We start from the raw sequence: 13,599 nt of genomic DNA on the forward strand, positions 1-13,599 counted from the left end.
TAGATACTCACATCATTATACAGTACAGTGTGCTCATTATCAGTGTATAGATACTCACATCATTATACAGTACAGTGTGCTCATTATCAGTGTATAGATACTCACATCATTATACAGTACAGCGTGCTCATTATCAGTGTATAGATACTCACATCATTATACAGTACAGTGTGCTCATTATCAGTGTATAGATACTCACATCATTATACAGTACAGTGTGCTCATTATCAGTGTATAGATACTCACATCATTATACAGTACAGTGTGCTCATTATCAGTGTATAGATACTCACATCATTATACAGTACAGTGTGCTCATTATCAGTGTATAGATACTCACATCATTATACAGTACAGTGTGCTCATTATCAGTGTATAGATACTCACATCATTATACAGTACAGTGTGCTCATTATCAGTGTATAGATACTCACATCATTATACAGTACAGTGTGCTCATTATCAGTGTATAGATACTCACATCATTATACAGTACAGTGTGCTCATTATCAGTGTATAGTTACTCACATCATTATACAGTGTGCTCATTATCAGTGTATAGATACTCACATCATTATACAGTACAGTGTGCTCATTATCAGTGTATAGTTACTCACATCATTATACAGTGTGCTCATTATCAGTGTATAGATACTCACATCATTATACAGTGCAGTGTGCTCATTATCAGTGTATAGATACTCACATCATTATACAGTACAGTGTGCTCATTATCAGTATATAGATACTCACATCATTATACAGTACAGTGTGCTCATTATCAGTGTATAGATACTCACATCATTATACTGTACAGTGTGCTCATTATAAGTGTATAGATACTCACATCATTATACAGTACAGTGTGCTCATAATCAGTGTATAGATACTCACATCATTATACAGTGCAGTGTGCTCATTATCAGTGTATAGATACTCACATCATTATACAGTGCAGCATGCTCATTATCAGTGTATGTATACTCACATCATTATACAGTGCAGTGTGCTCATTATCAGTGTATAGATACTCACATTATTATATAGTGCAGTGTGCTCATTATCAGTGTATAGATACTCACATCATTATTATACAGTACAGTGTGCTCATTATCAGTGCATAGATACTCACATCATTATTATACAGTACAGTGTGCTCATTATCAGTGCATAGATACTCATCATTATACAGTGCAGTGTGCTCATTATCAGTGTATAGATACTCACATTATTATATAGTGCAGTGTGCTCATTATCAGTGTATAGATACTCACATCATTATTATACAGTACAGTGTGCTCATTATCAGTGCATAGATACTCATCATTATACAGTACAGTGTGCTCATTATCAGTGTATAGATACTCACATCATTATACAGTGCAGCGTGCTCATTATCAGTGTATAGATACTCACATCATTATACAGTACAGTGTGCTCATTATCAGTGTATAGATACTCACATCATTATACAGTACAGTGTGCTCATTATCAGTGTATAGATACTCACATCATTATACAGTACAGTGTGCTCATTATCAGTGTATAGATACTCACATCATTATTATACAGTACAGTGTGCTCATTATCAGTGCATAGATACTCATCATTATACAGTGCAGTGTGCTCATTATCAGTGTATAGATACTCACATTATTATATAGTGCAGTGTGCTCATTATCAGTGTATAGATACTCACATCATTATTATACAGTACAGTGTGCTCATTATCAGTGCATAGATACTCATCATTATACAGTACAGTGTGCTCATTATCAGTGTATAGATACTCACATCATTATACAGTGCAGCGTGCTCATTATCAGTGTATAGATACTCACATCATTATACAGTACAGTGTGCTCATTATCAGTGTATAGATACTCACATCATTATACAGTACAGTGTGCTCATTATCAGTGTATAGATACTCACATCATTATACAGTACAGTGTGCTCATTATCAGTGTATAGATACTCACATCATTATACAGTGCAGCGTGCTCATTATCAGTGTATAGATACTCACATCATTATACAGTACAGTGTGCTCATTATCAGTGTATAGATACTCACATCATTATACAGTACAGTGTGCTTATTATCAGTGTATAGATACTCACATCATTATACAGTACAGTGTGCTCATTATCAGTGTATAGATACTCACATCATTATACAGTACAGCGTGCTCATTATCAGTGTATAGATACTCACATCATTATATAGTACAGTGTGCTCATTATCAGTGTATAGATACTCACATCATTATACAGTACAGTGTGCTCATTATCAGTGTATAGATACTCACATCATTATACAGTACAGTGTGCTCATTATCAGTGTATAGATACTCACATCATTATACAGTACAGTGTGCTCATTATCAGTGTATAGTTACTCACATCATTATACAGTGTGCTCATTATCAGTGTATAGATACTCACATCATTATACAGTACAGTGTGCTCATTATCAGTGTATAGTTACTCACATCATTATACAGTGTGCTCATTATCAGTGTATAGATACTCACATCATTATACAGTGCAGTGTGCTCATTATCAGTGTATAGATACTCACATCATTATACAGTACAGCGTGCTCATTATCAGTGTATAGATACTCACATCATTATACAGTACAGTGTGTCATTATCAGTGTATAGATACTCACATCATTATACAGTACAGCGTGCTTATTATCAGTGTATAGATACTCACATCATTATACAGTACAGCGTGCTCATTATCAGTGTATAGATACTCACATCATTATACAGTGCAGCGTGCTCATTATCAGTGTATAGATACTCACATCATTATACAGTACAGTGTGCTCATTATCAGTGTATAGATACTCACATCATTATACAGTACAGTGTGCTCATTATCAGTGTATAGATACTCACATCATTATACAGTGCAGTGTGCTCATTATCAGTGTATAGATACTCACATCATTATACAGTGCAGTGTGCTCATTATCAGTGTATAGATACTCACATCATTATACAGTACAGTGTGCTCATTATCAGTGTATAGATACTCACATCATTATACAGTACAGAGTGCTCATTATCAGTGTATAGATACTCACATCATTATACAGTGCAGTGTGCTCATTATCAGCGTATAGATATTCACATCATTATATAGTACAGTGTGCTCATTATCAGTGTATAGATACTCACATCATTATACAGTGCAGTGTGCTCATTATCAGTGTATAGATACTCACATCATTATACAGTACAGTGTGCTCATTATCAGTGTATAGATACTCACATCATTATACAGTACAGTGTGCTCATTATCAGTGTATATATACTCACATCATTATACAGTACAGTGTGCTCATTATCAGTGTATAGATACTCACATCATTATATAGTACAGTGTGCTCACTATCAGTGTATAGATACTCACATCATTATACAGTACAGTGTGCTCATTATCAGTGTATAGATACTCACATCATTATACAGTGCAGTCTGCTCATTATCAGTGTATAGATACTCACATCATTATACAGTACAGTGTGCTCATTATCAGTATATAAATACTCACATCATTATACAGTACAGTGTGCTCATTATCAGTGTATATATACTCACATCATTCTACAGTACAGTGTGCTCATTATCAGTGTATAGATACTCACATCATTATACAGTACAGTGTGCTCATTATCAGTGTATAGATACTCACATCATTATACAGTACAGTGTGCTCCTTATCAGTGTATAGATACTCACATCATTATACAGTACAGTGTGCTCATTATCAGTGTATAGATACTCACATCATTATACAGTACAGTGTGCTCATTATCAGTGTATAGATACTCACATCATTATACAGTACAGTGTGCTCATTATCAGTGTATAGTTACTCACATCATTATACAGTGTGCTCATTATCAGTGTATAGATACTCACATCATTATACAGTGCAGTGTGCTCATTATCAGTGTATGTATACTCACATCATTATACAGTACAGTGTGCTCATAATCAGTGTATAGATACTCACATCATTATACAGTGCAGTGTGCTCATTATCAGTGTATAGTTACTCACATCATTATACAGTGTGCTCATTATCAGTGTATAGATACTCACATCATTATACAGTGCAGCATGCTCATTATCAGTGTATGTATACTCACATCATTATACAGTGCAGTGTGCTCATTATCAGTGTATAGATACTCACATAATTATACAGTACAGAGTGCTCATTATCAGTGTATAGATACTCACATCATTATACAGTACAGTGTGCTCATTATCAGTGCATAGATACTCACATCATTATTATACAGTACAGTGTGCTCATTATCAGTGCATAGATACTCATCATTATACAGTGCAGTGTGCTCATTATCAGTGTATAGATACTCACATTATTATATAGTGCAGTGTGCTCATTATCAGTGTATAGATACTCACATCATTATTATACAGTACAGTGTGCTCATTATCAGTGCATAGATACTCATCATTATACAGTACAGTGTGTCATTATCAGTGTATAGATATTCACATCATTATACAGTACAGTGTGCTCATTATCAGTGTATAGATACTCACATCATTATATAGTACAGTGTGCTCATTATCAGTGTATAGATACTCACATCATTATACAGTGCAGTGTGCTCATTATCAGTGTATAGATACTCACATCATTATATAGTACAGTGTGCTCATTATCAGTGTATAGATACTCACATCATTATTATACAGTACAGTGTGCTCATTATCAGTGTATAGATACTCACATCATTATTATACAGTACAGTGTGCTCATTATCAGTGTATAGATACTCACATCATTATACAGTGCAGCGTGCTCATTATCAGTGTATAGATACTCACATCATTATACAGTACAGTGTGCTCATTATCAGTGTATAGATACTCACATCATTATACAGTACAGTGTGCTCATTATCAGTGTATAGATACTCACATCATTATACAGTACAGTGTGCTCATTATCAGTGTATAGATACTCACATCATTATACAGTGCAGCGTGCTCATTATCAGTGTATAGATACTCACATCATTATACAGTACAGTGTGCTCATTATCAGTGTATAGATACTCACATCATTATACAGTACAGTGTGCTCATTATCAGTGTATAGATACTCACATCATTATACAGTACAGTGTGCTCATTATCAGTGTATAGATACTCACATCATTATACAGTACAGCGTGCTCATTATCAGTGTATAGATACTCACATCATTATACAGTACAGTGTGCTCATTATCAGTGTATAGATACTCACATCATTATACAGTACAGTGTGCTCATTATCAGTGTATAGATACTCACATCATTATACAGTACAGCGTGCTCATTATCAGTGTATAGATACTCACATCATTATACAGTACAGTGTGCTCTTTATCAGTGTATAGATACTCACATCATTATACAGTACAGTGTGCTCATTATCAGTGTATAGATACTCAGTATTAGTATACAGTGTAGTGTGCTCATTATCAGTGTATAGATACTCACATCATTATACAGTGCAGTGTGCTCATTATCAGTGTATAGATACTCACATCATTATACAGTACAGTGTGCTCATTATCAGTGTATAGATACTCACATCATTATACAGTGCAGCGTGCTCATTATCAGTGTATAGATACTCACATCATTATACAGTACAGCGTGCTCATTATCAGTGTATAGATACTCACATCATTATACAGTACAGTGTGCTCATTATCAGTGTATAGATACTCACATCATTATACAGTACAGTGTGCTTATTATCAGTGTATAGATACTCACATCATTATACAGTACAGTGTGCTCATTATCAGTGTATAGATACGCACATCATTATACAGTATAGTGTGCTCATTATCAGTGTATAGATACTCACATCATTATACAGTGTGCTCATTATCAGTGTATAGATACTCACATCATTATACAGTACAGTGTGCTTATTATCAGTGTATAGATACTCACATCATTATACAGTACAGTGTGCTCATTATCAGTGTATAGATACTCACATCATTATACAGTACAGTGTGCTCATTATCAGTGTATGTATACTCACATCATTATACAGTACAGCGTGCTCATTATCAGTGTATAGATACTCACATCATTATACAGTACAGCGTGCTCATTATCAGTGTATAGATACTCACATCATTATACAGTACAGTGTGCTCATTATCAGTGTATAGATACTCACATCATTATACAGTACAGCTTGCTCATTATCAGTGTATAGATACTCACATCATTATACAGTACAGTGTGCTCATTATTAGTGTATAGATACTCACATCATTATACAGTGCAGTGTGCTCATTATCAGTGTATAGATACGCACATCATTATACAGTACAGTGTGCTCATTATCAGTGTATAGATACTCACATCATTATACAGTGCAGTGTGCTCATTATCAGTATATAGATACTCACATCATTATACAATACAGTGTGCTCATTATCAGTGTATAGATACTCACATCATTATACAGTATAGTGTGCTCATTATCAGTGTATAGATACTCACATCATTATACAGTATAGTGTGATCATTATCAGTGTATAGTTACGCACATCATTATACAGTGTGCTCATTATCAGTGTATAGATACTCACATCATTATACAGTACAGTGTGCTCATTATCAGTGTATAGATACTCACATCATTATACAGTACAGTGTGCTCATTATCAGTGTATAGATACTCACATCATTATACAGTACAGTGTGCTCATTATCAGTGTATAGATACTCACATCATTATACAGTGCAGTGTGCTCATTATCAGTGTATAGATACTCACATCATTATACAGTACAGTGTGCTCATTATCAGTGTATAGATACTCACATCATTATACAGTACAGTGTGCTCATTATCAGTGTATAGATACTCACATCATTATACAGTACAGTGTGCTCATTATCAGTGTATAGATACTCACATCATTATACAGTACAGTGTGCTCATTATCAGTGTATAGATACTCACATCATTATACAGTACAGCGTGCTCATTATCAGTGTATAGATACTCACATCATTATACAGTACAGTGTGCTCATTATCAGTGTATAGATACTCACATCATTATACAGTGCAGTGTGCTCATTATCAGTGTATAGATACTCACATCATTATACAGTACAGTGTGCTCATTATCAGTGTATAGATACTCACATCATTATACAGTACAGTGTGCTCATTATCAGTGTATAGATACTCACATCATTATACAGTACAGTGTGCTCATTATCAGTGTATAGATACTCACATCATTATACAGTACAGCGTGCTCATTATCAGTGTATAGATACTCACATCATTATACAGTACAGTGTGCTCATTATCAGTGTATAGATACTCACATCATTATACAGTGCAGTGTGCTCATTATCAGTGTATAGATACTCACATCATTATACACTGCAGCGTGCTCATTATCAGTGTATAGATACTAACATCATTATACAGTACAGTGTGCTCATTATCAGTGTATAGATACTCACATCATTATACAGTACAGTGTGCTCATTATCAGTGTATAGATACTCACATCATTATACAGTGCAGTGTGCTCATTATCAGTGTATAGATACTCACATCATTATACAGTACAGTGTGCTCATTATCAGTGTATAGATACTCACATCATTATACAGTACAGTGTGCTCATTATCAGTGTATAGATACTCACATCATTATACAGTACAGTGTGCTCATTATCAGTGTATAGATACTCACATTATTATACAGTACAGTGTGCTCATTATCAGTGTATAGATACTCACATCATTATACAGTGCAGTGTGCTCATTATCAGTGTATAGATACTCACATCATTATACAGTACAGTGTGCTCATTATCAGTGTATAGATACTCACATCATTATACAGTGCAGTGTGCTCATTATCAGTGTATAGATACTCACATCATTATACAGTGCAGTGTGCTCATTATCAGTGTATAGATACTCACATCATTATACAGTACAGTGTGCTCATTATCAGTGTATAGATACGCACATCATTATACAGTACAGTGTGCTCATTATCAGTGTATAGTTACTCACATCATTATACAGTGTGCTCATTATCAGTGTATAGATACTCACATAATTATACAGTACAGTGTGCTCATTATCAGTGTATAGATACGCACATCATTATACAGTACAGTGTGCTCATTATCAGTGTATAGATACTCACATTATTATACAGTGCAGCATGTTCATTATCAGTGTATATATACTCACATCATTATACAGTACAGTGTGCTCATTATCAGTATATAGATACTCACATAATTATACAGTACAGTGTGCTCATTATCAGTGTATAGATACTCACATCATTATACAGTGCAGTGTGCTCATTATCAGTGTATAGATACTCACATCATTATACAGTGCAGTGTGCTCATTATCAGTGTATAGATACTCACATCATTATACAGTACAGTGTGCTCATTATCAGTGTATAGATACTCACATCATTATTATACAGTACAGTGTGCTCATTATCAGTGTATAGATACTCACATCATTATTATACAGTACAGTGTGCTCATTATCAGTGTATAGATACTCACATCATTATACAGTACAGTGTGCTCATTATCAGTGTATAGTTACTCACATCATTATACAGTGCAGTGTGCTCATTATCAGTGTATAGATACTCACATCATTATACAGTGCAGTGTGCTCATTATCAGTGTATAGATACTCACATCATTATACAGTACAGTGTGCTCATTATCAGTGTATAGGTACTCACATCATTATACAGTACAGTGTGCTCATCAGTGTATAGATACTCACATCATTATACAGTACAGTGTGCTCATTATCAGTGTATAGATACTCACATCATTATACAGTGCAGTGTGCTCATTATCAGTGTATAGATACTCACATCATTATACAGTGCAGTGTGCTCATTATCAGTGTATAGATACTCACATCATTATACAGTACAGTGTGCTCATTATCAGTGTATAGATACTCACATCATTATTATACAGTACAGTGTGCTCATTATCAGTGTATAGATACTCACATCATTATACAGTGCAGCGTGCTCATTATCAGTGTATAGATACTCACATCATTATACAGTACAGTGTGCTCATTATCAGTGTATAGATACTCACATCATTATACAGTACAGTGTGCTCATTATCAGTGTATAGATACTCACATCATTATACAGTACAGTGTGCTCATTATCAGTGTATAGATACTCACATCATTATACAGTACAGTGTGCTCATTATCAGTGTATAGATACTCACATCATTATACAGTACAGTGTGCTCATTATCAGTGTATAGATACTCACATCATTATACAGTACAGTGTGCTCTTTATCAGTGTATAGATACTCACATCATTATACAGTACAGTGTGCTCATTATCAGTGTATAGATACTCAGTATTAGTATACAGTGTAGTGTGCTCATTATCAGTGTATAGATACTCACATCATTATACAGTGCAGTGTGCTCATTATCAGTGTATAGATACTCACATCATTATACAGTACAGTGTGCTCATTATCAGTGTATAGATACTCACATCATTATACAGTGCAGTGTGCTCATTATCAGTGTATAGATACTCACATCATTATACAGTACAGTGTGCTTATTATCAGTGTATAGATACTCACATCATTATACAGTACAGTGTGCTCATTATCAGTGTATAGATACGCACATCATTATACAGTATAGTGTGCTCATTATCAGTGTATAGATACTCACATCATTATACAGTACAGTGTGCTCATTATCAGTGTATAGATACTCACATCATTATACAGTGCAGTGTGCTCATTATCAGTATATAGATACTCACATCATTATACAATACAGTGTGCTCATTATCAGTGTATAGATACTCACATCATTATACAGTATAGTGTGCTCATTATCAGTGTATAGATACTCACATCATTATACAGTATAGTGTGATCATTATCAGTGTATAGTTACGCACATCATTATACAGTGTGCTCATTATCAGTGTATAGATACTCACATCATTATACACTGCAGCGTGCTCATTATCAGTGTATAGATACTAACATCATTATACAGTACAGTGTGCTCATTATCAGTGTATAGATACTCACATTATTATACAGTACAGTGTGCTCATTATCAGTGTATAGATACTCACATCATTATACAGTGCAGTGTGCTCATTATCAGTGTATAGATACTCACATCATTATACAGTACAGTGTGCTCATTATCAGTGTATAGATACTCACATCATTATACAGTGCAGTGTGCTCATTATCAGTGTATAGATACTCACATCATTATACAGTACAGTGTGCTCATTATCAGTGTATAGATACTCACATCATTATACAGTGCAGTGTGCTCATTATCAGTGTATAGATACTCACATCATTATACAGTGCAGCGTGCTCATTATCAGTGTATAGATACTCACATCATTATACAGTACAGCGTGCTCATTATCAGTGTATAGATACTCACATCATTATACAGTACAGCGTGCTCATTATCAGTGTATAGATACTCACATCATTATACAGTACAGTGTGCTCGTTATCAGTGTATAGATACTCACATCATTATACAGTGCAGCATGCTCATTATCAGTGTATAGATACTCACATCATTATACAGTACAGTGTGCTCATTATCAGTGTATAGATACTCACATCATTATACAGTGCAGTGTGCTCATTATCAGTGTGTAGATACTCACATCATTATACAGTACAGTGTGCTCATTATCAGTGTACAGATACTCAGATCATTATACAGTGCAGTGTGCTCATTATCAGTGTATAGATACTCACATCATTATACAGTACAGCGTGCTCATTATCAGTGTATAGATACTCACATCATTATACAGTGCAGTGTGCTCATTATCAGTGTATAGATACTCACATCATTATATAGTGCAGTGTGCTCATTATCAGTGTATAGATACTCACATCATTATACAGTACAGTGTGCTCATTATCAGTGTATAGATACTCACATCATTATATAGTGCAGTGTGCTCATTATCAGTGTATAGATACTCACATCATTATACAGTACAGCGTGCTCATTATCAGTGTATAGATACTCACATCATTATACAGTACAGTGTGCTCATTATCAGTGTATAGATACTCACATCATTATACAGTACAGTGTGCTCATTATCAGTGTATAGATACTCACATTATTATACAGTACAGTGTGCTCATTATCAGTGTATAGATACTCACATCATTATACAGTGCAGCGTTCTCATTATCAGTGTATAGATACTCACATCATTATATAGTACAGTGTGCTCATTATCAGTGTATAGATACTCACATCATTATACAGTACAGTGTGCTCATTATCAGTGTATAGATACTCACATCATTATACAGTACAGTGTGCTCATTATAAGTGTATAGATACTCACATCATTATACAGTACAGTGTGCTCATTATCAGTGTATAGATACTCACATCATTATACAGTACAGTGTGCTCATTATCAGTGTATAGATACTCACATCATTATACAGTACAGTGTGCTCCTTATCAGTGTATAGATACTCACATCATTATACAGTACAGTGTGCTCATTATCAGTGTATAGATACTCACATCATTATACAGTGCAGTGTGCTCATTATCAGTGTGTAGATACTCACATCATTATACAGTACAGTGTGCTCATTATCAGTGTATAGATACTCACATCATTATACAGTACAGTGTGCTCATTATCAGTGTATAGATACTCACATCATTATACAGTACAGTGTGCTCATTATCAGTGTACAGATACTCAGATCATTATACAGTGCAGTGTGCTCATTATCAGTGTATAGATACTCACATCATTATACAGTACAGTGTGCTCATTATCAGTGTATAGATACTCACATCATTATACAGTGTAGTGTGCTCATTATCAGTGTATAGATACTCACATCATTATACAGTACAGCGTGCTCATTATCAGTGTATAGATACTCACATCATTATACAGTACAGTGTGCTCATTATCAGTGTATAGATACTCACATCATTATACAGTACAGTGTGCTCATTATCAGTGTATAGATACTCACATTATTATACAGTACAGTGTGCTCATTATCAGTGTATAGATACTCACATTATACAGTGTGCTCATTATCAGTGTATAGATACTCACATCATTATACAGTGCAGCGTTCTCATTATCAGTGTATAGATACTCACATCATTATATAGTACAGTGTGCTCATTATCAGTGTATAGATACTCACATCATTATACAGTACAGTGTGCTCATTATCAGTGTATAGATACTCACATCATTATACAGTACAGTGTGCTCATTATAAGTGTATAGATACTCACATCATTATACAGTGTACTGTGCTCATTATCAGTGTATAGATACTCACATCATTATACAGTACAGTGTGCTCATTATCAGTGTATAGATACTCACATCATTATACAGTACAGTGTGCTCATTATCAGTGTATAGATACTCACATTATTATACAGTACAGCGTGCTCATTATCAGTGTATAGATACTCACATCATTATACAGTGCAGCGTGCTCATTATCAGTGTATAGATACTCACATCATTATATAGTGCAGCGTGCTCATTATCAGTGTATAGATACTCACATCATTATACAGTACAGTGTGCTCATTATCAGTGTATAGATACTCACATCATTATACAGTGCAGTGTGCTCATTATCAGTGTATAGATACTCACATCATTATACAGTACAGTGTGCTCATTATCAGTGTATAGTTACTCACATCATTATACAGTACAGTGTGCTCATTATCAGTGTATAGATACTCGCATCATTATACAGTGCAGTGTGATCATTATCAGTGTATAGATACTCACATCATTATACAGTACAGTGTGCTCATTATCAGTGTATAGATACTCACATCATTATATAGTACAGTGTGCTCATTATCAGTGTATAGATACTCACATCATTATACAGTGCAGTGTGCTCATTATCAGTGTATAGATACTCACATCATTATACAGTACAGTGTGCTCATTATCAGTGTATAGATACTCACATCATTATACAGTGCAGTGTGCTCATTATCAGTGTATAGATACTCACATCATTATACAGTACAGTGTGCTCATTATCAGTGTATAGATACTCACATCATTATACAGTACAGTGTGCTCATTATCAGTGTACAGATACTCACATCATTATACAGTGCAGTGTGCTCATTATCAGTGTATAGATACTCACATCATTATACAGTACAGTGTGCTCATTATCAGTGTATAGATACTCACATCATTATACAGTACAGCGTGCTCATTATCAGTGTATAGATACTCACATCATTATACAGTACAGTGTGCTCATTATCAGTGTATAGATACTCACATCATTATACAGTACAGCGTGCTCATTATCAGTGTATAGATACTCACATCATTATACAGTGTGCTCATTATCAGTGTATAGATACTCACATCATTATACACTGCAGCGTGCTCATTATCAGTGTATAGATACTAAC

The sequence above is a fragment of the Bombina bombina genome, chromosome 10 (genome assembly GCF_027579735.1).
Source record: "Bombina bombina isolate aBomBom1 chromosome 10, aBomBom1.pri, whole genome shotgun sequence".
NCBI lineage: Eukaryota > Metazoa > Chordata > Amphibia > Anura > Bombinatoridae > Bombina > Bombina bombina.